The 26,337-nt window shown below is 39.4% G+C and overlaps 1 pseudogene; it reads right to left on the bottom strand.

Moving 5' to 3' along the window:
- Positions 1 to 2,390: 2,390 nt before the first annotated feature.
- Positions 2,391 to 4,013, bottom strand: LOC127232911 (60S ribosomal protein L7-like; annotated as a pseudogene).
- Positions 4,014 to 26,337: the final 22,324 nt, after the last annotated feature.

Here is a 26,337-nt window from a genome sequence, read left to right as displayed (position 1 = left end):
ATGTAAAGACATGACTTTCAAACTAAACCAATACTACTCGATTCTAATCAAACAGATCAAACATCAGACTAGTTTGGTACTGGTGTACCTATCAGCTGAGGAGAATCAGAATGATGGCTAAGTTTTTACAGGTGATAGCAAGAGTAGATGGATTCCTTTTTCCTCCTTGGGGAGGACTAATTCTCACCCTTTACTTTCAATCCAGGGACTGGGACTCAGGAGCCAGGTATGAGAACCTACCCATTTCCCAATGCCTCTGTCCATCTCCCAGCCTGGTGATGCTGCTACCCAAGAAAGTCTTCCCGTTAGCAATCCAGTCAATGGTCTGATGTAGTATAGTATCTAATAGAAGAGTGTAACTGTGAGACAAAATGTCTTGGATGTAGCTTTTTGGGACTTAGCTTTGCATTTAAATGGCAAACAATGAAAGGAAATAAAATTGAAACTTATTTACCATCATAAAAATAAAGCAAGAATTTAAAATACTAAAAAAAAAAAGAAAAGAAAAGAAAAGAAAAAACCCACTAAACCAATACAATAGTCACAACAACACAAAAATCCCACACTCCCTTTATGAGAAGACACAGAAACTGGAAAACTAGTCAAACATTGTGCTATAGAAAACAGAAGATCATGTTCTATTTTAAATCCACCATCAAGAGCCTCCAGTATATCCCAAGGCAGAATTATGATGAAACTATAGCTTCTTTCCACTTATCCATCATTTCCATATCTTCTCTGGGCTTTCTACACAACCCTATGATCATGTCTGGACCTGTTCTTAAGCTGATCCACCAAGACTGTAGTGTTTGAAGGAGAATGCCCATCATAGGCTTATAGATTTGAATGTTTGGTCATCAGGGAGTGACACTATTGATTAGGCAGGGTGGCCTTGTTGGAGGAAATATGTCACTAGAGGTGGGTTTTGAGGTTTCAAAAGTCCATCACAAGCCTGGAGTCTCCATTCCTGCTGCCCATGGATCTGGTTGTGGAACTTTTAGCTACTTCTTTTAGCACCATCTCTGTCTGCATGTTGCCATGGTCCCCACCATGGTGGTAATGGACTAAACCCCTGAAATTGTAAGAAAACCCCAATTAAATGCTTTCTTCTGGAAGAATTACCATGGTCATAGTGTCTTTTCACAGCAACAGAATACTGACTAAAACAAGGACACATTAGTATCTCCTTCAAAGCCTACCATGAGCCCTGAATACAATTTTTTCACTCTCTTTTCTGAGAAACCTGTCTTGAATAAATGGTAATGACTCATGGTAGCAAAGAGAACTTGTCCTGAGTGAGTGGGGTGCTGTGTATTTACATGCAATTCAGATGTGTGTACAACTACTGGCCAGGGCTGAGGATCCTTCTCTAGTCTTACAAAGGATGAGAGAAGAACAGGACCTGGGTGGGGGTGGTAACTTTGTTCTGGAAATGCTTTTTATCCCTTTCTGTAACAAAGCTAGGGGAAAACATCATGTGGTGTTGGTTACCTTTGTTTGAAACAGGTAATAAAAGAATGATTATTATCAGATGATCAAATGTAATGAAATAATTGCTGTGAAGCACAGAACTAAAGTTTCTGTTCATTGTCATAACAAGGTAATTATTTTTATGGTCTATTCTTCATTTTGTACCAAATGAAGCATACAGTACTGACTGACACTTATCAGGCCTAAAGCAAATTAAAGCAGAGACCAGTGGATGGAAAGGTCATAACTCTACAATAGGGCCTCCAACTCAGGTCTGTGAGGGAAAATGAATGTAGGCCATTCCCTTCACTAGTAAATAGGGCAATGATTCACAATCAACAAACCTGTTACTCATTCCCAACTGAAGACCATAGACAGAAGGGAAGGAGCAGGGGACTAGAACTGGAGAAGGGGAAAAGTGGGAAAGAGGTATCTTAGTTGATTATCTGTGATGAGACACCATAATCAAGGCAAATTATAAAAGACAGTTTATTGGGGCTTAGAGTTCTAGAGGGCAGCGGCAGGCAGGCAGGAAGGCAGGGCGCTGGAGCAATAGCTGAGAGGAGGCAGAGAGCTAACTGGGCCTGGCATGAGCTTTTGAAACTTCAAAGCTCACCTCCAGAGAAACACCTCCTCCAAGAAGGCCACACTTACTAATCCTTCCCAAACAGTTTCACTACTTGGCAACCAGCTGTTCAAATATAGGCGCTTGTGAATTTCATTCTCATTCAAACCAGCAGAGAGAGGAACACTAATATAGTGTTGAAATGTTCACATTTCCTTAGCACATGGTCCTGACTATCATACTAAAATAATTTTTCTTGGCCTCAGCACTCAAGTAAAACACATTCTAAATGACTTTTTTTTTCAGTTTGCCAAGCTTTGACTGTTTATTAACTGACAAGATTACAAAAGGCACCTTAGTTCATCCGTCTAATAAGTCTGTTTATCTGGTCTTCCCTGTTGCCAGCATCGCCACCTTCCACAAAGTGAGTGGCCTTTTTCTTCATCCCGCCCCGTGGAGAAGACAGTTTGAAGGGCCACAGGAAGTTGTTGGCTTCCTTGAAGCGTTTCCCCACTGTGTAGATCTCATGGATCAGATCCTCCATGCAGCTAATGCCATATTCCAAGAGATCGAGCAATCAAGGAATTGTCCCTCAAGGCAATTCTCTTCTTATTGATTTTGCCATAGCCACACTTGTAGATGAGCTTGTTTACTGATTTCAGGTGGGAGTACCCCCATGCAATGTATGGTTCCACGATCCTCAGCATGTTAATCGAAGCCTTGTTGAGCTTAACAAAGGTGCCATTGAAGATCTGACGAAGACGGAGCAGCTGCAACATCTTGCGGACCTTTGGGCTCACACCATTGATACCTCGGATTCGGATGAAGAATGCCAGCTTGGGTTCTGCAGGCACGTAGAAGTTTCTGGCTTTCCTTGCCATCCTAGCCATGCGAATCTCCTTCCGGTACATCTGCCTGTATTCCTTGTGATAATGCTTTGCCTTTTCATAGATGAGCTTCCTCCGTGCCTTCCGGAGCGTCTTCAGTGCAAACTTTTCCTGGAAGCACTTTACCTTCAGCTCCGCGAAATTCCTTCGCTTTTTCTTAAGGGTCTCTGGCACAGCAGGAACCTTCTTTTTCTTCTCCGGCCTCCATGGCTCCTTCCAGTCCTGGGTGGGGGGGGAGCTCTACATGACTTCTAACGGGGTACATGTTTCTAGCAGATACCTTTCAGTTTCTCGGTGCTTGGGATCTAGGTGGACACTGGCCCCTCATTTTCTGTTCCATATTAGTTTTCAGGAGCTTGCTGTTTCTTTTTTGTCACAGTAACCTCACAAAAATAGAGCATGCACAAACTGACTGTATCATATGCTATTGTGAAACCATGAGCTACTTTAAGCCAGTAGGGCTGGTGGTGTATATGGTTACTGCTTCCATTACAAAAATTTGAGAGTTCACTCTAGTTGCCCTTGCCCAGAACTATTCCTTGGTTCACAATTTGAGAAGCACCAGTAAAATTGCTTATTAAGTAACATGAACATTGATTTACTGACAAAGGGGATGTATTAATTGAGAGTGGAGAAAGAGTATTTGGTATCTGAGAGGTGTCAGTCTTTCCTGTTAAGAGTGTTTAATAGATTGGTTAGTGCATTGGAAATACCAAGGCAGGAAGAAATTGGAAAATGAATTCCATTTCCCCATTGTGCCCTAACTTGCCAAGGTTGTAAAGTTAGCTTTTCCATGGGTTCTCCTAAATCCTCACCAAGAAGTGCAAGGAATTCAAGATTATGTTGTTTATCAAATTCCTCTCCCCAAGCTTCAGGGTCATTTTCAGGCAATGGGGGATATAAATTTGAGGGAGGCTCCGGTAGAGGAGCTGAAGGAACTGTCACTGTCACCAGCATAGTTGTCAGTGGTGCTGAAATTTTGGTTTTGCCTCTCTTACCAATTTCAAGGTTTGACCATTTAGTTTATATTCATTCAAGGCATTAGCCATCTCTTCATCACACTTAAGAGCCTCCTTGTCTTTTTCAAGCATTTTGATAATGGACTGAATTAATGCCCAAGTGACTCAAAACTGAATAGGGGTTGCCTCCCCCCCACTTTCTTTTATACATTTTTTCCCATAGTCTTTTGGACTTCATCCCATACTTTTTCATTTAAAGTTCCTTCTTCTGGAAACAAGGCAGTGTACTCATAAACCACTTGCAAGCAATCTAATACTTGTGTTCCTCTTTTGTGTAAAACATGATGCACAAGCTCAACATAAGGAAAAACCTTCCCTGGTTTCTGCCTGTCTGTGAGGGATCCCACTCTTTAATAGCCGATCTCAAGTACCTGATTTGTGCTACCATTTTGTTACTGCTCTAATGGCAGCATGAACCTTGGAGAGCAGGGCCTAAAAATGAGGTGTACTGAAGACTCATGCAATAGCCAACTTTATTCAGACCTCAGATAATTTGTACTCCAAGGGTTAAGAAGAGTCACCCAAGTAAAGTGTGCAATCACAAGGACAAGCCAGCCCCGTGTGGCAAATCATGCTTTTCCCTTCAGCCATATGAAAATGACAGTTGAAGTACACGCATTCCTGTCTGCTATTCCTGGGAGAGACATAAGCAACCTATTCCAAGAACAATTCTGTGGTTTTAACGAAAGTGAGGTCACAAGACTCTTGTCTTGTTTTCTTGGAGTTTTCTCACAAACACTCAGAATTCCCATAGGACCCCATTCTTGGGCTGTGTTCAAACACCTTGGCGATGTCTTGTAATGAGATATATTTATGCAGCATATACCAGATCTGATAAAGGCTATGAAGAACGTTAAGATGGGGTTGACAGCAATAGAGACACTCATGAAGTTCTGAGAGAGTAAGCCTGGAAACTAAATTACTGGAACTTACTTTGTCATGCTGGGACTCAGAGTGCAAGGGTGTAGTCAGGGATGGCTAGACTGAGTACTGAGAGAGGAGCTGAAATGCCTGGCCTTGGGGAATGTATAAGTAATGTTGCCTTGTTTCAAACTGTGGGGTTGGACTGCCACATTACAGATTATAAAGAACAGAAAATAGAAATAAACACCACAAATAATCATTTAACAACAACAGCGAAGGACCCCCTTATTTTACATAATTGATTGCAATCAGAGGTGCAATTAAAGTATCCTTCTCAAGAGCTAAGGCTTGGATCCTAAATAATAATGGTCCAAAAAGATGCTGAGTTACTACTGCAGAATCTTCAAGCTTGTGAGCAAACTATCTATAAGAATTATTTTTTCTATTTTTTCCATATTAGACTAGGCATCAGCATCAACTTATTTCCCTCGAAGTTCCCAATATATGTCAGCTAGATAGTGGTGCCTGACTTCACTGACATTTCAGAAAGATGAAAAATTATATTATAAAAAATAATTTAAATGGAATATTGTCATCTTATGAAGAATGGGATTTGTAACCTGGCAAAAAAGTTTCTGAGGTTTTCTTTTAGCCAGAGGCTGGGCATATAATAGTTTCCAAGAATTATCTTTGTCTTTCTGCTGGTTAGGCTTATCTGAGTCTGTGAAAGAAAGTAGAAATAAAGATGTATAAAACTGAAAGTAAAGTAAGAAATTATTATTATTTTTTGAGAACCTGGGGAGGGTGGAGCCTTGTGAATATGGCAGGTTTCAGGGAGTTCTTAAGACTTGTGACTTGTTTATTTCCACAGTTTTAGCATCCTGGCTTTATGGTGGGATGTTTCAACGGGGAGATCATTGACACATCATTTGCATAGATGCTCATATGAGAGAATTTCTGACCAAATTTCTACCTATTGTTAGAGGGTCTCCTGCTAACCTCTATGTCCTATTGTTCATTCTGATAAAATGCCCTCTGGTGGGAGCTATGTGACTTCTTTAGGGAACAATCCCCGAGAATAGCACAAGTGGTAGTAGGTAGTGTGTGTTCTACATGCTCTCCTTGCTTTCACTATGCTCGCCACACTGCTGGCCCGCACGGGTAACAGTAGGTCGTGAAGTTAATGTTACACCCTTGCATAACTGTTCTGGAAAGAGTGACTTTTAACCATCAGAGCTTTAAAGAAATGTGATTAAATAGATGGTATCCTGAGTTAATGGGAATGTTCAAGGAACAGGGAATGAAACAGAATCACAGAAACCCACGGTTCTCTCATTTCTCATTTAACTCATTTAAAGAGTTAAAGGAGATAGACATAAAGGCAAGGGTGAAGTATTGTTTTTATCTGCTGCACAGTGCCCAAGTCAGCCACTGTGTTGCTGCTGAGGTGCCCTCTCAGCCACCTCCACATTGGGACCCAAATGTTTTTAATCTAAGTTTCTGTCTTCTGATTTTACCATTCTAACTCAAGAGCCAGATACTGGGATGAAAACCTGCTAAGAGTCAGAGAAATTAAACGTTTGATCTTTCTCCATGGCCACCATCCCAGAAAGAGGGCTTACTCCTATGTTGTCTGAAACAAAACATCCTCCTTTCTACTTCCTGAGCATCTTTCTATCCAATTTGTTGACTTCCCCTCACTGTCTATGGTTACTAACAGCCAACTGCTTGCTTGTTCTGCCTTTTGACCTATGCGATGTTGTTTTTATTTTATCCTTTTAAAAATAAAGCTCTTAGATTGCATGTGCATACTAGGGCTGAGTCACACCACAACTTGAAACAGGGTTTTCCAGTAAATAACACAATCTCAGGGTTCACTGTCTGATAAAATATCTTGCAAGAAACAAGCCACCCCAGTTCTTATGAGTAAGTTTCCAGGTTATGTCACTTATAAGATAAATGGGAAAACCTGGTTTGAATCAGAGGGGATAGAGCAGTGCAAAACGTAGAGTAGATTTATTCAGCTCTGGCGAGTTGATCATGAGAACTGAAGCCCTACCAGATAATAGTGATATAACCACAAGAGACAAAATTGACTCTCACCCTGTGTGATGCTGTAACTGCATGTGTTGCCAACTGTGTACACTGTTGTACCTGCAGGTGTGCCTGGCTAGAGAAGTTCCTTTGTAGCTTGCAAAACTGCTCATACTTATGATAGAGATATAGATAAAAGGGGTAATGGCTACCAGTGGGAGAGTTGGAAGGCAGAAGGGGGAAGAGCCAGGGAACAAACTGGTAATTATTGTAACTGTTTTTAGAAACTTAGGAAGTAAAAACTGGTGGTAAAACCATTTGTGCAAACCATTAGAAACTCTATAAATAAATATGGTTCAGACTATTTGGGGCCACTTGCTAGGATGACACCAGTCACACTTGGATGAAAGTGGTCACAATGGAATATCATCATCTTGTAGTTGACTCCATGTATCAGTCCCAGATCTTTGAATAGTCCCAGGTCCTCAAACCTGTCTGGATCAAGGCCTCCAGGACATTTGGCCAAAGAGATTATTAAACAAGGTGGAGGATGTAGGAAAACAGAACACAACATGTGAGCTGAGATATTAATTGAAGTGGAATTTTTTTTCTAACTCATTTCTTATGAACTGTCACAATTCCCTGTTCTCAATTTGGGCATTTCCTGTGATAATGCACATCTTAAGAAGAAAAGTATAATGGCTGTTTACTTCTGCATTTTCTGCTTGCTCATCTCCTCCCTGTGGCAGGCTTTTAGATGAGAGATGAGAACTGCGTGGGTTCTCAGCTTGGTCCATGTGGTGCCAGGATGCAAAAGGCATCAAAGAGAACAGCCCAGGTACAATCACATCATCTTTGCAAGGTTCCTTGTTCCTTCTATTCTTCTCAGCTATGACATGTTTAGTCCTATTGTAGAAACAAATTTTCCCCTTTTTGCTATTTGATAAAATCATGTATTTTCCCACACATTCTCTATTATTTTTAATGCTTAATATTTCAGGATAGTAAAGCACCTGGTCTTCCTTTCCTGCCCAACAGTCATCCCTATGCTAGTCTGCCCTTTGAGTTCAGGATCTGTACCCCCGTGATCCTCTCCTGCAGAGTTCAGGGACTGCACCCATGTGAGCTTCTCCAGTTTCTTGCTATACATCAGCACTCAGCCATAGAAGGACCAATAATGTCTCCTGCAACCATTTTAACCCAGAGAGTCTCCATCACCTTGGAAATAACTGGAGAGATTTTCATTTTAACAGCTGTCAGCAACTATATTTTTCATATATTCCCGCTGAACAGTCAGCCCTGTTTTTGACAATCCATCAAGTCCTCCTTTGCTTTCCTTCCAGCACTGGCCACTGTGCTGTAATTAATAATACTTAGTCCTGGTCATATTCAAACAGCAGTCTCACATCTGCCTCTATGTCATCTATGAAGAATTAGGTTTGGGATGAATTGGGAGGGACAGAGAAATGAATAACCTACTGGTTTGTTTTCCCTTCTTAAATTGTTACTTGTGTTTGGGGAAAGGGTGGGGGTGTTTCTTTTTATGTCAGTTAATATTTTGGGTTGACTCTCCTTGTCTTTGTTGATCTAACATAAGACCTTATTGATTATTCTTCTCATCCTGTTGACAGTTGCCCCTGAGTAGAGTTGTAGTTTTCAGATTAAGTGAATGAGTAGGAGGCTCTGCAGACCTTTCTGGTAGGGTATTCAGTCCCACACTCTTCCCACAGACTCAGTGTGTCCAGAAGGGTCCAAGTTCCCTTTCCCTTGTGGCCTCATACCTCAGCCTTTTCATGTTTGTAGCACCTTGAGCCACAGTTTGTTAGTCTCAGCAAACATTTATCTGACTCTCCTCCATTCCTTCCGGCCATATGTGGGGTGGTGTCCTCTGAGTAGTAGAATCAACATTAGCAGAATATACCCAGTCTGATGCTGTAAGTGTGGGGAATCTGAACAGTTGTGTATATTTAGTCTACATTGTCAGGCTGAAGAAATCAGAGTCTGATGTCAAAGTCAGATGTCAGCAGCGGTTGGCAGATTTACCTCCTCAGGAAGGAGAAGAAAAGGCAAACATGTGGCAATGTCCTTCCCTCAGACCTCCTTCTGAGCCAGGGATTTAAAGATGGTGCCTGATGGGAGATGCCATTTATAAATATGTTTCTCTTATTGGTTAATGAATAAAGCACCTTTGGCAAATAGGAAGAAACGATAGGCAGGGCTAGGAGACAAAAATGATTCTGGGAGATGTAGTAGGGGAGAGTCAAGATGCAGGGACCCTCTCTCTGGTAAGATAAGACCACATGGAAATACTTAGGTTAATATAAATGGGTTAATATTTAAGACAGAGCTAGCTAATAAGAAATGCTACTAACAAGCTTTATGTCTAATACAGTATCTCTGTGTGTTATTTGGGGCTGACACAGCTGTGGGACCCGGCTCATGGGAAAACTGCTCATAACAGGTGCCAAGTTCATTTCTCTCTGTTGTAGTTTGAGTGTAATGTGTTCTTTATAGATTCATAAGTTTGAACACTTGATCACAAGGTTTACACTGTTTGGAAGGTTGTGACATCTTTGGGTGGCAGAGTGTTCCTGGAGGAAAGGAATCACTGAGGGTAGGCATTTTATAGACCAGCTCCTCTTCTTCCCACATTCTGCTCATGACTGCTGCTATGACATGGCTGCTGCCTCACACTTTTCCACCATCTTGAGCTGTGACCTGTAAGCCCAAGCAAGCCCTCCTGCGTTAAGCTGCTTCCTGTCAGACATGTAGTTCCAGCAATGAGAAAAGTAACACATGTTTTTATTAGTTAATTTTCCCTAGAATTGTCTTCACAGACACCCAGATGGGTGTTTCTTGGATGACTAAAGATCCATCCTATTTGATAAGACCAACTGTTGCAAGTCCATGCCTTGTCAGCTGAAAACCTAACTGCATGCTTGTGTCATGCTTAATTTACAGAGAACTGCATTATGGAGGAGCTGTCCAGCTTCCCTTGGTCTAGAAAAATCACTCTGCTAAATGTGTAACTCCTTTCTCAGCCTGTTGACTCATGGCACCAGGAACCCAGAAAGGCTAGAGAGAGATCTTATCTTCCAGTTAAATGGACTGTTTATGCCTCCTGGAAGCCGTACAGCCTGCCCTGTAAACTAGATTTCTTGGCTAGCCAATAACAAGGTAACAGGCACAGGAAGCAGAAGCTGGCTAGGATCACTAGGGGTGATGGTGAAGGGTATCACTCAGTTTTCCCACACTTTGTGTCCTGTACCCTTAGTTGTGTCAGAAATAATATGTCAGAGGCTGGTTCAGAGCTTACAGCCTTTTGAAGAATTCTGCCCAATCTTGCCAGCTGTTGCCACCTACTTTATACTGTAATGACATATTAACAAGGCTTTTCTATCAACAAATACCCTTCAAAGGATTGGGAACCTGGTGATACCAGTGAATTCTGTGACGATGACCCCACTGCTAACTTGCTCAGCAGACATGAGTTCCTCGGTCAGAAACAATGCTGTGTAAAATGCCTCAGTGGATAAGGTATTTTGTGAAGCCATGAATGGTACTTTTGGCAAGTGTATTAGATGCATGGTAGAGAAATGCATACTCAGAACAAATTCCTGTTCCAAGTAGGGGCTGAGTGAGCACCATCCTTTTGATGATAGAAGTGACTCATGGCAAGTCAACCTGGCAGGACATTGCTGGCTGATTACCTTGAGGGAATGATGTTATCTTTGGGGTTCAACATTCTGCTTAGCAACAGCTATATCTAGATCATTCTTGGTGAGTAGATAGTCATATTTCTGAGGCCATAAACAACCATCATTTCTAAAACAAGGGTCACATTAATATCTCTTTGGGAAATGACAAAGATGTTATGGATGAGAATTTGTTCACGATCCTTAAAATGGATCATTGTCTTTCCTTGATTATTGAATTTCTTCTTTGCTGAGGTCAATTCTTAGTGAATGTTTACTTGTAATCCAATTATTTTCAGTTTTTATCCAGCTAGAGAGGTCTATCTCCCTCTTGGACATTTCTCACCAATTATCAAATCTCTTTCTTTCCAAGTCCCTGTCCATTGAGCTACACCACTGGCTGTAGTCATTAAGCCAGTAGATAATGGCACTAGCTATTTTAACTTCCAAGTAGAATGCATGATCACATGTACTGCTCAAAGGTCTTCCCATTTCAAAGGTTTCATTTACTACTACCCTTCAGGGCTATCTCATAAAAGGTCTATAACGCTGATGTGTTTTTGTTTTTGTTTTTGCTTTGTGGGTACCACCTGTATAGTATGAAGATGCAGCTGTACATTAGATTCTTGTTTTGTTTTCTTACTGAATCCATAGAGCATGTCTCACAAGCCATAGATGTATCCTAGGACATAGGAAGCTTTATGCCAGCAATAGGAAACCAAGGCATTTGAGCCATTTCTTTACGTAACTCACTTGAGTATTCCTGATATGCTTGGGCTCAGTCAGTACATACCACTCCCATTTAATGACAAATTGCTGCTGTGTGAAACTTCATAGCTTGGTGAGTGAGATAACAGGCTGGTCATGATGGGAAGTTCAGGTAGCATGGTAACTTAGTAGCTCATTGTCAAGTATTCAGTTTCTACAAAGGGAGAATAGTTATCTGATGATGGTACAGCTTTGCTCTAAAATTCCAATGGAGTTCACTCTTAATACTTTACATTTAATTCAATACAAAGCCATACTATCTGCAGCTGTGCTTTATAGTTTGCTATGTTCATTTATGTTAGCATTTTCCCTATGGGAGACATGACACAAGTTAATAATAATTCTTCAAATTTTATCATATACTGTGTCAACAAGTCCTTTCTAATTGTTTCCCAGGCATCCATCTTTTCCCAGCACAGCAGGAGAAAATTCACAGTGGGGACAGGCACTGCTTGGCTCGTGTTTCTGTACCAGAGCCTGCAGCAGTGCCTAGCCTGTAACAAGTACATCCAGCTGTGGAATGGATGGATGGAGCGAGAGAATGCTTTATCTTCTTAGGGTGAGTCTCAAACTGGGTGCCTGAAGTGTTACACACAGGCAATTCCCTTGTGTCCTTTATGTGCACTGAGGATGATCATCAGTCCCTTCCCATTATGTGGACAAGCTTTATCCAGGTTGAGGTTGCTGAGTCTAAAGGGCTCTACATGGACCTGTGATTAGAGTGTATATCGACCGTTAATTGTTTGACTTTCTTAATTACTTAATATTGCTGGTATGCATGTTTTAAATGTGAAAACAACAAAAAATCTGTTTCAATGTCTTGCTTCAGAGATTCATGGCTGGCATAGTAACTTGCTGAAGCTGACAGTTGATATAAAATAGTCCTACCAAAATGTGGCTAAGTCTTCTTCATTTTGTTATCAATGAGTACATTTCAAGGCCTACAGTACCCAGTGGTGATTATAAAAGTTTTGAAAAAGAAATCCGTTATAGAAGGGCAAAATTCAAAGTAGTGATGTGTTTTAGATTTATAGAACCAAAAGGAATCACACACACACGCGTGCACACACACACACACACACACAGAGAGAGAGAGAGAGAGAGAGAGAGAGAGAGAGAGAAAGAGATAGAGAGAGGGGAAGGGAGGGAGAGAGAAGTGTTGGAGCCTGAATCCACTTGTGGATATGAAGAACTACAGGAATGCATTGCTGCTTCCCATGGCTGCCTTACAGGATCTAAGAGCCCAGGTCCATTTCAGTCCTAGTCTAGTCTTATTTCCAACACTCCCTGCAGAAGCTTTGTTTATCAGGCATATTTTCTGTCCCCATCTATGATCTGTATCCATGTCAGTGGTTTGCTGAAGGCTGCAGATCAGAAAGTCCCTTCTGTGGATGTGCCCTCACTGTGAGACCTGTCTGGTGCCCGTGCTTCCTTTAGCCTCTTGATCCACATCCACTCCTCCTTGCTCCAGATTCCTGTGGTATTTTTATGGCTTCTCCCTGTTTTAATTTGCTTTCTGTTGCTGGGATAAAGCATTCTGAACAAAGTAACCTGAGGAAGAGGAGATTTATTCAGCTAATACTTCCAAGTAGCAGTCCATTGCTGAGAGAAGTAAGAACAAGAACTCAAATCAGGAACCCAGAAAAGAAGCATGGAGGAATTCTGCTTACTGGCCTGCTCACAAACTCAATTTCTTATATAGCTCAGGCCAACTTGCTTAGGAATAATGTTGCCCACAGTGGGCTGGATCCTCTTATATCAATCATCAGTGAAGATAGCCACTCACATATGTGGCTATATGCCTGTTTGATCTGGGGCATCCATCCATAAAGACTCACTCAAGGAACTCTAGGCTAGGTCAAGCTGATACCTGAAGGTAAATATTACACCCTCCCCTTACACACATATACACTGAGGATTGAACCAAGGGGCTTATGCATATTAAGCAGGCACTGAATTATAATGCCAACCTTCAATTTTTGGTTTGAGGCTGGTATTGAACTTACTATGCAGCTTAGGTACCCTGATTCTAACATTAGCTATTTGTTCTGAGTAGTTCTCCATTTATCACAAACTGATATCTTGGTTCTGAGAGGTTCAAAGACCATGCTAGGCATTTAGCACAGAGCTTGGCATCAGTGGGACCTTACTGGCTGCATATCTGAACCAGTCACTTAGTATGCACTGGAGATTCTCCAATTGCTGTTAGGGGTGCCCAGCAGGTGTTACTGCTCTCAAGACCACAGAGAACCCATTGTGGTTGGTCCATTTGCACCAGATGGTTGGGACAAAGCCACTTTTTCTGAGCTCTTAGACAAATAATATTCTATGTTCATTGATGATGGAATTGGATGGCTCTGTGATTCATCCTTCAGAATTAGAAATGTCTTATTTGGGCAAGTAGATGGATTATAGTGTTAACAAATAGACTCAGGACCTTCACTGGGAGCCATCATCCTACCCCTACCCAAAGCATTTCTATCTCTTCAGTCATTATGGAATGAAAACAACACTTTGAAAGAGTCTGTTTTATTACTACCCCCATGGTGTTGCTGATGATGCTACCACTACCACATAGAGTTTGAGAGATGACAATGGAAACTAAAATGACAGCTCCTCAGGGCAGAATCTGTTTATACAGAAAAGGCAATGGCAAGATCTGATGGTGTGCGACACATTTTGCCTTAGTGGCCACAAACAGGAGAACACCCTGGCAAGGAGGCAACCATTCAAATAGGCCACAGCATCCTCTTGGTGGGAAACATTCCCTTTCTTCTGGAACTTGATGGCCACCCATTTGATTGAGTCTGTCATTCTGCAATGTGTCTTGCACTGCAAGTATCTCCCTCTGCTCCAATGTGGAGCAGTTTCTTGTTTAGTGATTTGTGGTTGAATTTCAATACAAGCTCTGGATATATAGCAGTTTCTAGGTACAAACTTCATTGCTCAGCTCTCTGTCTGCTAATTTGTAATAGATGTCCAGGATAATGGATTGAGAATGAGAAATAGATGGGCTCTGGGCCCCATGGGAGAGCAAGTTATAGCTCTTTGAAGATGGGAAGCTGATGTTCTGTTAAAAAGCATTTGTTCTTCATGTTGTAGGTTTAACCACTAAGTTTTCTTACTGAGGTCCTTGGAAACTATTATTAACTAACTGTCTTTTACCTCACAGAATAGGTGCCCTGGCATAGATCTAGTATCCCAAAAGAATACAAAATATTTGAGCATCTCATTTTAAAACATATGTATACCCATGTGGCAGATTCTAACTGTGTAAGCAAAGCATACAGATACTCCTGTGTCCCTCAGCACTCTGACTTGCAGAGCTGGTTGAGGTGAATGCTAACCAACCTCTGGGTAACTTCCCTGGAAAATGATAGAGTAGTATTTATTCTCTAAATCCTTTCAAGTTATCAGGGGCCACAGACATGAACAACACTAATCCTGTCCTCAGGAATCACGTAGTCTGGCTGAGGGCACAGAGGGTGACAGAGAACATCAAGGATGTGTTTGAACCCAGCTGAGTCACAAAGCAGCTTTGGGACTGGGGTACTATGGCCATGCTCTTTTTGACTTTGAACTTTACAGCAGAAAGCTAAGCTCACTTACTATCCTCTTCTGTTACAAGGGAACAGGGGCCAGCTGATCCTGGGGAACACAGTCCAATATGGGGAGAGTGAGAGCAAGGTGAACGGGTACACTGCTGTTCCCTGGGTTAGAGGAGAAATATTCACTTGTTATGAGCACTTTCCCGCCAGCCTAGTCCCAGAGCAGTGTCAGTCCCAAAATAACACACAAAGACATTGTATTAATTATGAAATTGTTGACTTGTTACTAGCATTTCTTATTGGCTAGTTCTCTCTTAAATATTAATTCATAATCACTAATATATGTATTTCTACACAGTCTTATCTTACCTAGCACACCAGACTCAGGTCCTCTCTTCCCAAGATCATCTTGCAACTCCACTACATTTCCCAGAATCTTCCACTTCTCCTAATCCCACCTATCTTGCTTTCCTATAGGCCAACAGTGCTTTAGTCATTAACCAATAAGAGAAACATATTACAGAATGACATCTCCCATCATTCACTGATATCTCAGAGGCAGCTGACCAGGCTACTTTTAAACTATTGCTAAAGATATGAGGTCTTCAGATTTGAAATATACTTGTGGGTTTCTGGAATTTTCTGGAAACTATCCCTCTTCCTTTGGCAAGAGTGCTCTTCCCATCATGTTGCTGTAGCTCATTTCTTTTACATCCCAACTAACAGATATTTTTTTTCTTTCTTCTGGTGGTGGTGGCTAAACTTTGATTATGGATTATTTTCAGAGCCTTTGTTCTTAGCAAATTTTTAGCACCATTTCCCCCCCATCTCACAGGTGAAAGAAGTTTCCGGTCTTCACTTCTTAGGAGCTACAGCCTCAGAGAGCAAAAGTTACCTAACCCCCACTCATCTCCTCATGGCTTCTCCTAGGGACCAACTGTCACAGAATGAAAACATTGCTCTCACTCATGGTTTACGTTTCCCCTCTACCTTCTTCCTTCTTTTGTTTAATCAGGTTGCAGGGCTGGCAATCTCTGTGTATGGAAGAGGAATACTTAATGTAAACACTTGTACACACTTGGTGGCACATGTCTTCAGGTACAGAAAAAAAAAGTTAATGACTTTTGTCAGTTTGTAGGTGTCCCCAAGCATCTTTCTAAAGCCTCACTTCTAGGATGCTCCTGCTTCACTCAAGACATCCTGGTCTCTCATTTTGCGTGGATTGAAGAGTGTTGCTTTGTATGTATCTCTCTAGAGTGGAGCTAAGAACTGTGGATGAGAATTGTGAAACCTGCCTGTTCATAGACAATCTTAGAGGAACTCATTCTGTGCTCCAAGGCAACTGAAGGGACAGAACTCTATAAAAGCTTTAAAAGCTTTTGATTTTTCTTAACAGTGCTCAGCAGGTTTACAACCATCAAAGAGCAAAATTGTGTCATGTATACTAGTGTGCTTTCCAAATGAGTTTAGTATGGGACTACAGGATGGTTACCCAAGTATGGGGCTGCCCTTTTGCCTTGGGAGTCATCTCCATTTCAGATACTCAGGATTGAACTTGAAGACTTTCTTTGTTCTTGAAATCTCCCAATGTTTCCATGTTGTATGGGACTTTTATGCTATATTTTATGTCTTTACCTAGTTAACCCACTCTGCTGTTTAGATCTTAAATCAAAGGTTACTTAGGGGCTTTCTCTAATGACTGATGAAAACCGTTTCAGAGGATTCTTCATATGCTCCTTGTAAATTTCCTATTCACACATTTTAATTACATATTATGTGACTTTTATTTTTATTAGTGTGTGTTGTTCTCAGTAAACAGCAAACACTTTGAGGGGATGGTAATGTCTGCCTTAGTTCAACAAATTCATATTAGTCTATAAGTCTTCAAAATTCCATTTTGTCTAGGGTTGACCTCAGTTTGGCTGTTTCTGCTGTCCCATAAGGAAAAATTCATGCATATGATTATACATAAAGCTGAGTTAAATAAAACTGCTGTTCAGTCAAATGGACTTCTAAAAATTTTAAACTCAAGTATGCTCACACAAACTGTGTTCCTGTGGATTTGAATACTTCATTGGTCTGATTTCCTGCAATCTGTTCATTGAGTTTTATATGCTCATGGTGATCTCATTTAATGCAGGCATGTGAGCGTGGCTCATCCCATGGTGAATGAAATAGTTCTCTATTCCATTCTGGATTTTCTGTCTCATTTCACCCTCCTGAAAGCACCAGACTGTTCAGAGTGCAGCAGGGTATAGACATGCCTGTGGACCATAAACTTCACAGTCATGACAGACTGTTTTTCAAACCATATACACCACTGTCAGCATTTTAGCCAACAGAAACACAATCTTTTCCAGCATTAAAGATGCAATTAGAGAATGAAATGGTTAGCTTCCCCTGAAGGCTAGAGGCAAGAGAAAGTCATAAAGAACCTTCAGACTACAGAGTACTGTTACATTTTGGTCCAGTGTAAAACCTATCAGTTCTTATATGCTTCTTCATGATTAATTATCTTCCTGGGGAAGGCTTACCTACTCATGTCATTTTCAAGATGTGACACTTCAGCTACCTGTGTAATGAGGGAGAAAAACACTTTGTGTTGTCATGCTTGCTTGACTGCATTTTGCAGAATATAAATACATGCTTGTCTACTTTCCTGGAGTGACAGGGTCTTCCCTTTCAGAGGATTAGTGACCGCATTCATGGAACTGATACTAATGATGGGTTGATTATCCAGTCAGGGAATCATACTTGGATCAGAAGAACAATCTATATCACACTGATCTTGGAAAACTGAGTATTAGACACAGGCAAGCTTGCACAGCTCTAATGATTACTCATAAACATCTTCTGAGAAGCATTTATTAAATTTGCTTTTATGTGGTTCAAAGCAGCTTGACATTTTGACCTTTCATTGTTATCTTGGTTTTATTATTCTCAGAGCTCCTCTCTGTGTAAGAAATTCTTAATGCAGGGAGAGTGTCTAAGACTAATGATATGCACCATATGGAAGGCACTTAGCTCATAAAACTTTTGGGAGTGGTCTTTTGTTTATGTCAGCTCTCCCCAGAATTATGCAATTATGTTTCCTACTTTTCTTTTGAATTAACACAATAATTGTACATATTCACAGGGACTCCTCTGAGAGCCTGATACAGGAATGCAATATATAATGATCAAATCTAAGTAATTCACACTTTTCATGTCCTTAAAAATATATTATTTTCTTATGCTAGCCATGAACTGTTCACTTTTATTTATACAAAAAGAAACACAATGAATTGTTATGAAGTGTACTCACCATACAATGTTGAGGAATAATAGAATATATCCTTCTTACCTGACTATTCTGTACATAGGCCAGGAGTGAAATATCTGGGGCATTATATAGTTTTAGTTTTAATTTTCGAGAAAACTCTGCACAGAATTTCCTATTCTTGAACCCTGTTGTCCAACTTCCTTCTATACCTCTCCCTACCAGCACTCCTAGCTTCCAATGATCACCATTGTCTCTACTTGAAAGTTTAAAGCAATACTTTAACTTTCAAAGAGAAGTGAGACTGTTAGCCTTTGCCATTCTGTTCTTTGCTCTTGGCATTTGACATAATGTCCCCAGTTCCATCATGTTTACACAATGATTTTGAAGTATTATGCAAGGTGTTTAGTCTTTCTGAAGTCCCATGAATATGGCTTCACAGTATGAAGCTGTGGTAAATTCAGAAATGTTAAAAGTCCAACATAGGGAAGATGTGATAGGAGGGCATCTTTTGTTCTGCTCTCCCAGGCTTGAAGTAAGCTTTACCTGGGAAGAAAATCCATGCAAGCAAGCTTTATGTCATAACATTCCTCATGTTAGTCATTGGTTTGTGAAGCCATGCTCAGATCCTTAAACAGCCTCATGAGAATCACACTTTTTTTTTTCCTTTTAGGATAGATAAGCTAACTACAATAGCAGGGTTTTATTTGAATGATTAGTGAAGCTTCAGTATGGCTGGTTCTTTTCATGCTACTTATGGATTTCAATTTTATCCCTTGATCAATGAAAATTGCAAAACCCATATGGAGAACATTATTTCAACGGGTCCTTGGTAGGGGAATAATTGTTCAGTTCTTGACCTGCGGAATTGGCTTTGATGATATATGTGACACACTGTGCCTGAGACATGCAGAGTTCTTAACAGATTGGCTTTAGCTATGTATGACACTGGACTTTGCATTCAGGGCCTTCTCCATAGGAACACATACATAAGCACCCCAAAGCCACTCACATACCCAGTACTGTAGCACCCATACAGCTGCTTCTCTTACCCTCTGGCATCTCAGCTTGACATCCCCTCTTCACCTGGGATCACTCTAGCAACCTTGCTCACAATTGAGTATTCTCATTTCTGGGGAGACATTCCACTCTCTTTTCATTAAATTGATTGCAAAGAATTAATTTAATATCAGAAGTTTTAAATTTAGTAAATAGAGGAAGTCAGACCTTTGGGACCCTGGCTGCAAAGCTGAAGGGATGGCACTTGAAAGTTGACCCTTGGTGGAAGTACCCTGAATCATTGTATCCACCATCTTCACCTTCTGAAATGTTGAATATTAGCCTAATCCAGAACACATGCTGACAGCTTATAATAGAGTCATTCATTTCCTTTGTTTTGATTTGAATCTATAAGAGGCATTGCATAAACTTTGCAATTAATTTTTTTCATATTTACTTCTGAGTAAAGAAGAAACCATATTTGAGATGTAGTTGGGGTGCTCTCTTCCTCCAAACCTGTTATAATCATCTTTTTGTAGACAATTACTGCCAGGAGTTAGAATAAAACTTTTCCAGTCCATTGAAAAATGTTCTCACTATTTAGGGATAATGCTGTTTGGATATTTTTAAAACTATTATATGTGCTATATCACATTATATTCTGTTTTACAACTTGATTTTTACATTCTATCTTACTAATTCATTCAATAACCAAGCACAGAAGGTTATCCACATCCACAAATCCAACCATCGATCAAAATGTAGTCCTATATTGATTCCATCACTGTTCAGTATGTGCAAGTCTTTTCTTTTTGTCACATTCAACAAATAATAGACTAGAACAACTATCTCCAAAGAATTTATACTATGTTCAGTATTATAAATAGACTGGAGGTTGTTTAAGGTTGACAGGAAGCATGTATAGTTTATGTACAAATACTGCCCCATCTTATACACTGGGCCAGTGCAGGCTCATAACTTGCTATCCTAAACCCCCCAAGTAACCACTGTATTTTGTATCATCAGTATTCTATGTTATTTATGTATTAAATAAAGTGAGATTGATAAACAAGAAAATACAATATATACTAACTATATCAGACATAGATATTATAATGTAAACAGTAAAATAAGAAAAGAAGGATAACATTGAGCAGTTCTGGATGGGAGGTGAGTTCTAAGCATGTCAAGGGGCACAGAAATGACAAATAATGAGCAGAGCTTAGGACTTATATGTTAGCTAAGGCTGTGTGTGTGTATGTGTGTGTATGTGTGTGTGTGTGTGTGTGTGCCTGTGTCTGTGTGTCTGTGTGTGTGTGTGTGTCCTAGAGTGTGGAAGCTCTTTCATATGTAGACCAGTGAAAGCCTGGCTAACACATCCTAATACCTACTATTTTAGTTTCAGTTTTATTTTTGTTTTGTGAATTATAAGGATCTAATACTATTATCAAACACAAATCTTAGTGTTTCAAAAAGATCCATCAAAGATCATGGATTTGTATTGCTAACACTAATATGTAAAAACTCATCTACAACATGTTCCTCTTAAAATCATACTGACCCATTTGCTAATTTATGTATTATATTAATAGCAAGTTATTTTACCTATGATGTGCTTAAAATAAATGTTATCACTGATAAGGCAAGCAGCCTGATTCTGTTCATATATCTTAGTTTTGCTTGTGTAGTCATAGACCACTAATATACTTTATAGATTTCTCAATCCTATAATGATCTTTTATAAAATTATTGATTTTAAATATGACTCAGTGTTGTTCATAAATTGATAAGTTAAAAAGTCAACACTATTAAATATTGAGTATTCTCATTTATTCACATGTTATAAATATGTTTATATAAAGACTTTTTATTCATTTATTTTGTTTTTCATGTTGTTGTCTTCTCATAAAGCTTATTATTTTAAATTTGCATTTACGTATAATAGAACCATCCCTTTTGATTTGTTTCTGCAGATATTTCCTTTCCTGAGAATCCTTGGCAAGAACTTTGTCCTGTCTATCTTCTGCAAATGCATAGTAGAGTTGTCTTCGGCCTTATTCTGGATATTTTTATTGTACAGGTGAGGACTAGCTACATCTGGAAGACATTATTGCCTATGACAGACTTATATCACAATAGAGCATTAGAAACCACATGAGTTTGATTGACAGATCATAAAAACCATATCACTTGTCACTTTCAGCATCTGTATTGGATATGAAAAGTCCATATCACCTTCCATTCATCCTCGTTATGAATATTTTTTTGCAGAACTGACATAATAGGAACCTACTTTTGATTTTTCCAAAATTTCCTAAGGAAAGGAAAATTACATAAAAATCACATAAAATCAAATCACTTGCAATGAAAGAAACAATTTTTATCAGAGATCCTCCTTTCCATGTAATTTTAGAGAAAAAGATAATGTTTAGAATTGACTTATACAACAAAAGTCAGCCCTTAGCTTTATTTTTTGATGTGCTAATAAAATTCTCAGATAAAATGATATCCTGTGGAAGAGCTAGGACAAAGTTTTCTGATAGCTGTTGCAAAATGAAGAGAACATTTTCTTTTTCTGATGGTTGTAGCACCATAAAATTTAACCCTACAGTGCTTAGGTTATTTCTGCAGTGCCATGTGATAAATGAATTATCAGATACATTAACATCCTCTAACAGTATTTTATTTCTATTTCCTTAGAAGGCAAGAATTTAATCGAGCTTAAGAAATATGACTGTTCAATAGTCTGTCTTTAGAATTATTTTGAGTTTAACTTCTGTAAAGTCGCATTACTTTGTCTGACTAAAACAACTGATTGGTCTTGTAAAGAGCTGAATGACCAATAGCTGGGCAGGAGAGAGGGATAGGTGGGGCTGCCAGGCAGAGAGAATACACAGGAGGAGAAATTTAGGCTCAGAAGAAGAGAGAAGTGGGAGGACATGGAAAAGGAGAAGGAGGATATCAGGAACTAGCCACCCTGCCATGGAATAAGAAGGGAAGAAAGATATACAGAATAAAGAAAAGTAAAAAACCCAGAGGCAAAACATAGAAGAGAACTGGATTAATTTGAGTTAGAAAAGTTGGCTACAGACAAGCCAAGCTAAGGCCTGGCATTCATGTGTAAGGATTAGTATTAATTTTGGAACTGGGTGATGAGTTCCCAAAGAGTAAAAAACAAGCAAACAAACAACCCCCCCAAAAAAAAACCAAATGGACTATAGTCTATTATATAAAAAGGAAGGAACACTAACAAGCCCAGTCAACAATGATAGGAGCATCTTAATTCCAAAGTGGGGTAAAGACACAATACAAAAGATCAGTTTCCTTAGAGGAAATAGATACAAAGCTCTCAACAAAACGTTTGCAAACTGATTTCAAGAACACGTTAAGGAAGGCCAAACACCATAGCAAAGTGGGTTTTATTCCTGGGATGCAATTGTTAGTTTTCAGGCATCTGACCTGCACCTGTCCTTAGGTTCTGACAAGATATAACCTCAGCCACAGCCACTAAGAGCACCACCCTGTGTATTATCACTATGTTCCCTTTTAAAAGGGCCCTGCCCACCTCCCTCCCTCTCTGTGTTCTGCTCTCTCTTTCCCTTTCCCTCTATCTCTTTTTCTTGCTGCTCCTGTCTCTGGAGGCTAGTCTCCCCCTTCCCCTTTCCTTTTTATGATCCCTTTCCCCCCCCCCAAAAAAAAACCCTCTGCTTGAACCCTATCTCATGGCATCTTTCTTTCTCATGCTACTTTTCTTAAATTACAACAGCAATACTGGTTCAACATATGCAAACCAGTAAATGTCAAGCATCAAAATAACAGATATAAAGATTAGAACACAAGACAATGTGTTAGATTCAGAAGACATTTGGCAAAGTGCAACATGCTTTCATGATAAAAATATAAAAATATTGAATGTATTAAGAGTAGACACAATGTATCTCAGTATAATATTGGTTACATATGATAAGCATATAGTGAATATTATACTAAAAAATGGAGAAAAACTGAGCATTTCCTCAAAATTCTGTAATAATTTTTCCATATGGTTCTTAAAGCCATCGCTAGAGAAATGACACAAAAGAAGGCTGTAAAAATGACACAAATAGGGTAGGAAGAAGCCATTATCAGTATCTACACACAAATGTGATTCTGTGTTTTAAAGTACTGAACACATTCCATCAGAAATATTTTAGATGTGCGAGGCACTTTCAGTAATAAAATAAAATGAAATAAAGTTAAAAAAGCAGAATACAAAAATCAACAACAGAAAATAATAGTTTTTCTACATATCAATAGCAGACTTGATAAGATAGAAATTAGCAAAACTATCCTGTTCACAACAGCTTAAAATACATATGACAAAATGCAACCAAGAAAATGAAAGTCTTCTATAATGACAATTTAAGACCCTGAAAAGAAAAAATACAGAGAATGTACTACATGATGGAAGTAAATTCCTCGTTCCTTGATTGGCAGAACTGATAGCATGAAAATGAATATATTACCAAAAGTAATCTACAGATGCATCACAGTCACCATCTTAATTACAATTTAATTTTTCACAGGACAAGAAAAAAAATCTTAATATTAGTGTGGAAACATGAATGACCACAGATAACCAAACCAATCTTAATCAGAAGGACAATGTCAGAAATGTTATAATATATGTGATCTCAAATTATCTACAGAGTCTCAGTGACAAAGACAGCATGGATTGGCACAAAATAACAAATAACAAAATCAGACATGTAGAACACTGGAACATAAAAGAGGACCCAGAAATAAATCTACATAGATACTGCAGATTAAGTTTAGACAAAGTTGCAAAACAAACAAACATGAAACTTCAGACAAAGGACTCTCTCCAATAAATGTTGCTGGCAAAACTGGATAACTGTAAGTAGAAGAATGAAATTAGGTTTACATCTTTTGTCTTGCACAAAATCAGCTTTAATGAGATAAAACTATAATTTAAAACTGTAAATGCTAAAAATGCTAGCGGGGGAGGTACTCAAGACACACATAGGCAAGACCTTTCCATAATAGACACTAGCAGTTCCAGTTCTAACCTTAATTACTAACAAAGGGGTTGTATAAAATTAAAAGACTTTGACACAAGAAAAGGAACTATCAATAGAGTAAAAAGACAGCCTTAGAGATTGGGTAAAATCTTTGCCAACTATATTTCAGACAGAGGTTAATAGCTAGAATACATAAAGAACTAGAAATTTAACACACTAAGACAAATCTTGCACCCAATAACCAGGCCAATTAATTATGTAGACAGCTCTCAAATGAAGAAAGGAACAAAAGTGGCCAATACATTTAAAATGTATTTGAGGTCTTTAGTCCTTAGGCAAAAGCAAATTACTGCTGCTTTGAAATGGCTCCTTGATGGGAGATGTCATTCTGTATATGTTTCTCATACTGGTTAATGAATAAAGCACTGTTGGCCAATAGGGAAGGAAGATAGGAGGGCCTAGGAAACAAGGAGGAAAGAGGAAGTAGGTAGGAGGAGTCAGCATGGAGAGACCGGGGAGACCAGATGCCTGCCCCATTCCCCGGTAAGGAGACCACGTGGAAATACATAGAAATGGGTTAATAATTAAGACAGAGCTATTCGATAAGAAACAAGTACCTGGCCAACAGAATTATATCAAATATAGAGTCTCTGTGTGTTAACTGGGGCTGGCGCGGCGGCAGGACAAGACAGGGCGGTGGATGGAAAAACCATACTCCTTACAGCTCCTCATTCTCATCATATCAAGTTGTAACAGATGTCAAGAAGAAGACAAGCTACAAGCCTACAAGTGTTGGTGAGGACCCTTCATCCACTGCCAGCAGGAGTGTAAACTGGTGCAGTCACTGTGGAAACCCATAGGGAAGTCTCTAAGAAATCCCAAAGTAGAATTACTATCATGGAGACATGCCAATCCCAGTCACAAACATCATTCTTTGAACTCTACCACAGAAATACACGTTTGTTGCTACACTTGTCACACGAACAAGGAATATCATATGCTCATAGCAAATAATTGAAAATGACAATATGATATGTAAACAAAATGAAATTTTACTCAGTTATAAAAAAATAAATCATGAAACTAGTAAAAAATGATGGATATGGAAATATCATTACATTAACAGAACTTTGTAGAGACATATACTATGTGTTCTCTCTCATATGCAGAATGTACATGTATACACATACACATACACACACAAATTAAAATGAGAGAAGAAAAAAGTCTCAACATTTAGACATATACTAAAATAAAAATTCCTGCTCAAGCCTGAATTATATCTGTTATGTTACATCATCTATTTGAATTTTCCTTTGATAGCTAGTTTATATTGTTTAAATATGGATTGCTTATCCTTTTAATTAGGAAGAGTTCTTCAGTTCACGATTTTTAGGGGCATGATGTTAACAGGAAGATGATTAAATGGATATAATTATGTATGTAAAGTTAAACAAAGAAGATGGAAATATTGAAGAAGTTAAAATATGCAAACTATTAGTGACAACAGGGGTATCTTTCAGTGGTTTGAGTTGGAAATGGTTACCCTTGGCAGATCTTTTAATCTGAAAATAATTGCAGGGAGCCTTCCACCTGGTCCTTTATCCCACAAACACCCCCCTTTTTGAGATTCTCAGTATTTTAGCTTCGGCTTCTTATGTGTACAGTTTTCAGACTTCGTAGATTTGAAGAACAGACAATGCTGTTTGAGCCTGGACACATGCATCCAGGAATCAGTGCCTTGCTGAGTAGTCTCGAAAAGGGCAACTTTTTTTTTTTTCTCCCAAGAACACACCAAGTGGTGGATGATGCTGGAGCAGTGCAAGAGCCTGATCCAGGCATGGGAGGCAATGGTGGCTTCTGAGGATTCCAAAGAGGTCATGGTCCTGTCAGTGGGTGTCTGGGCTACAGGCTTATGAAGGTAAAGCCAAAGACAAGGAGTGGATCCTTGTCATCAAGCTGGGCTGCCTGGTCAAGGACACGAAGATCAATTCTTGGAGGAATTATACCTGTTCCCACTGCCCATTAAGGAATCTGAGACTATTGACTTTTTCCTGGGAGCATCCCTAAAGGATGAGGTTCTAAATGTCATGTCAGTGCAAAAGCAGACTTGGACTGGCCAGGGGACCAATTTCAAAGCTTTTGTCCTGTTGGGGACTACAGTGGCCATGCTGGTCTTGGTGTTAAGTACTCCAAGGGGGGAGTCAC

This window comes from Phodopus roborovskii, unplaced genomic scaffold, assembly GCF_943737965.1.
Source record: "Phodopus roborovskii unplaced genomic scaffold, PHOROB, whole genome shotgun sequence".
Classification (NCBI taxonomy): Eukaryota; Metazoa; Chordata; class Mammalia; order Rodentia; family Cricetidae; genus Phodopus; species Phodopus roborovskii.
Note: the sequence above shows the minus strand (reverse complement) of the source record. Positions and strands in the feature narration are given on the sequence as shown.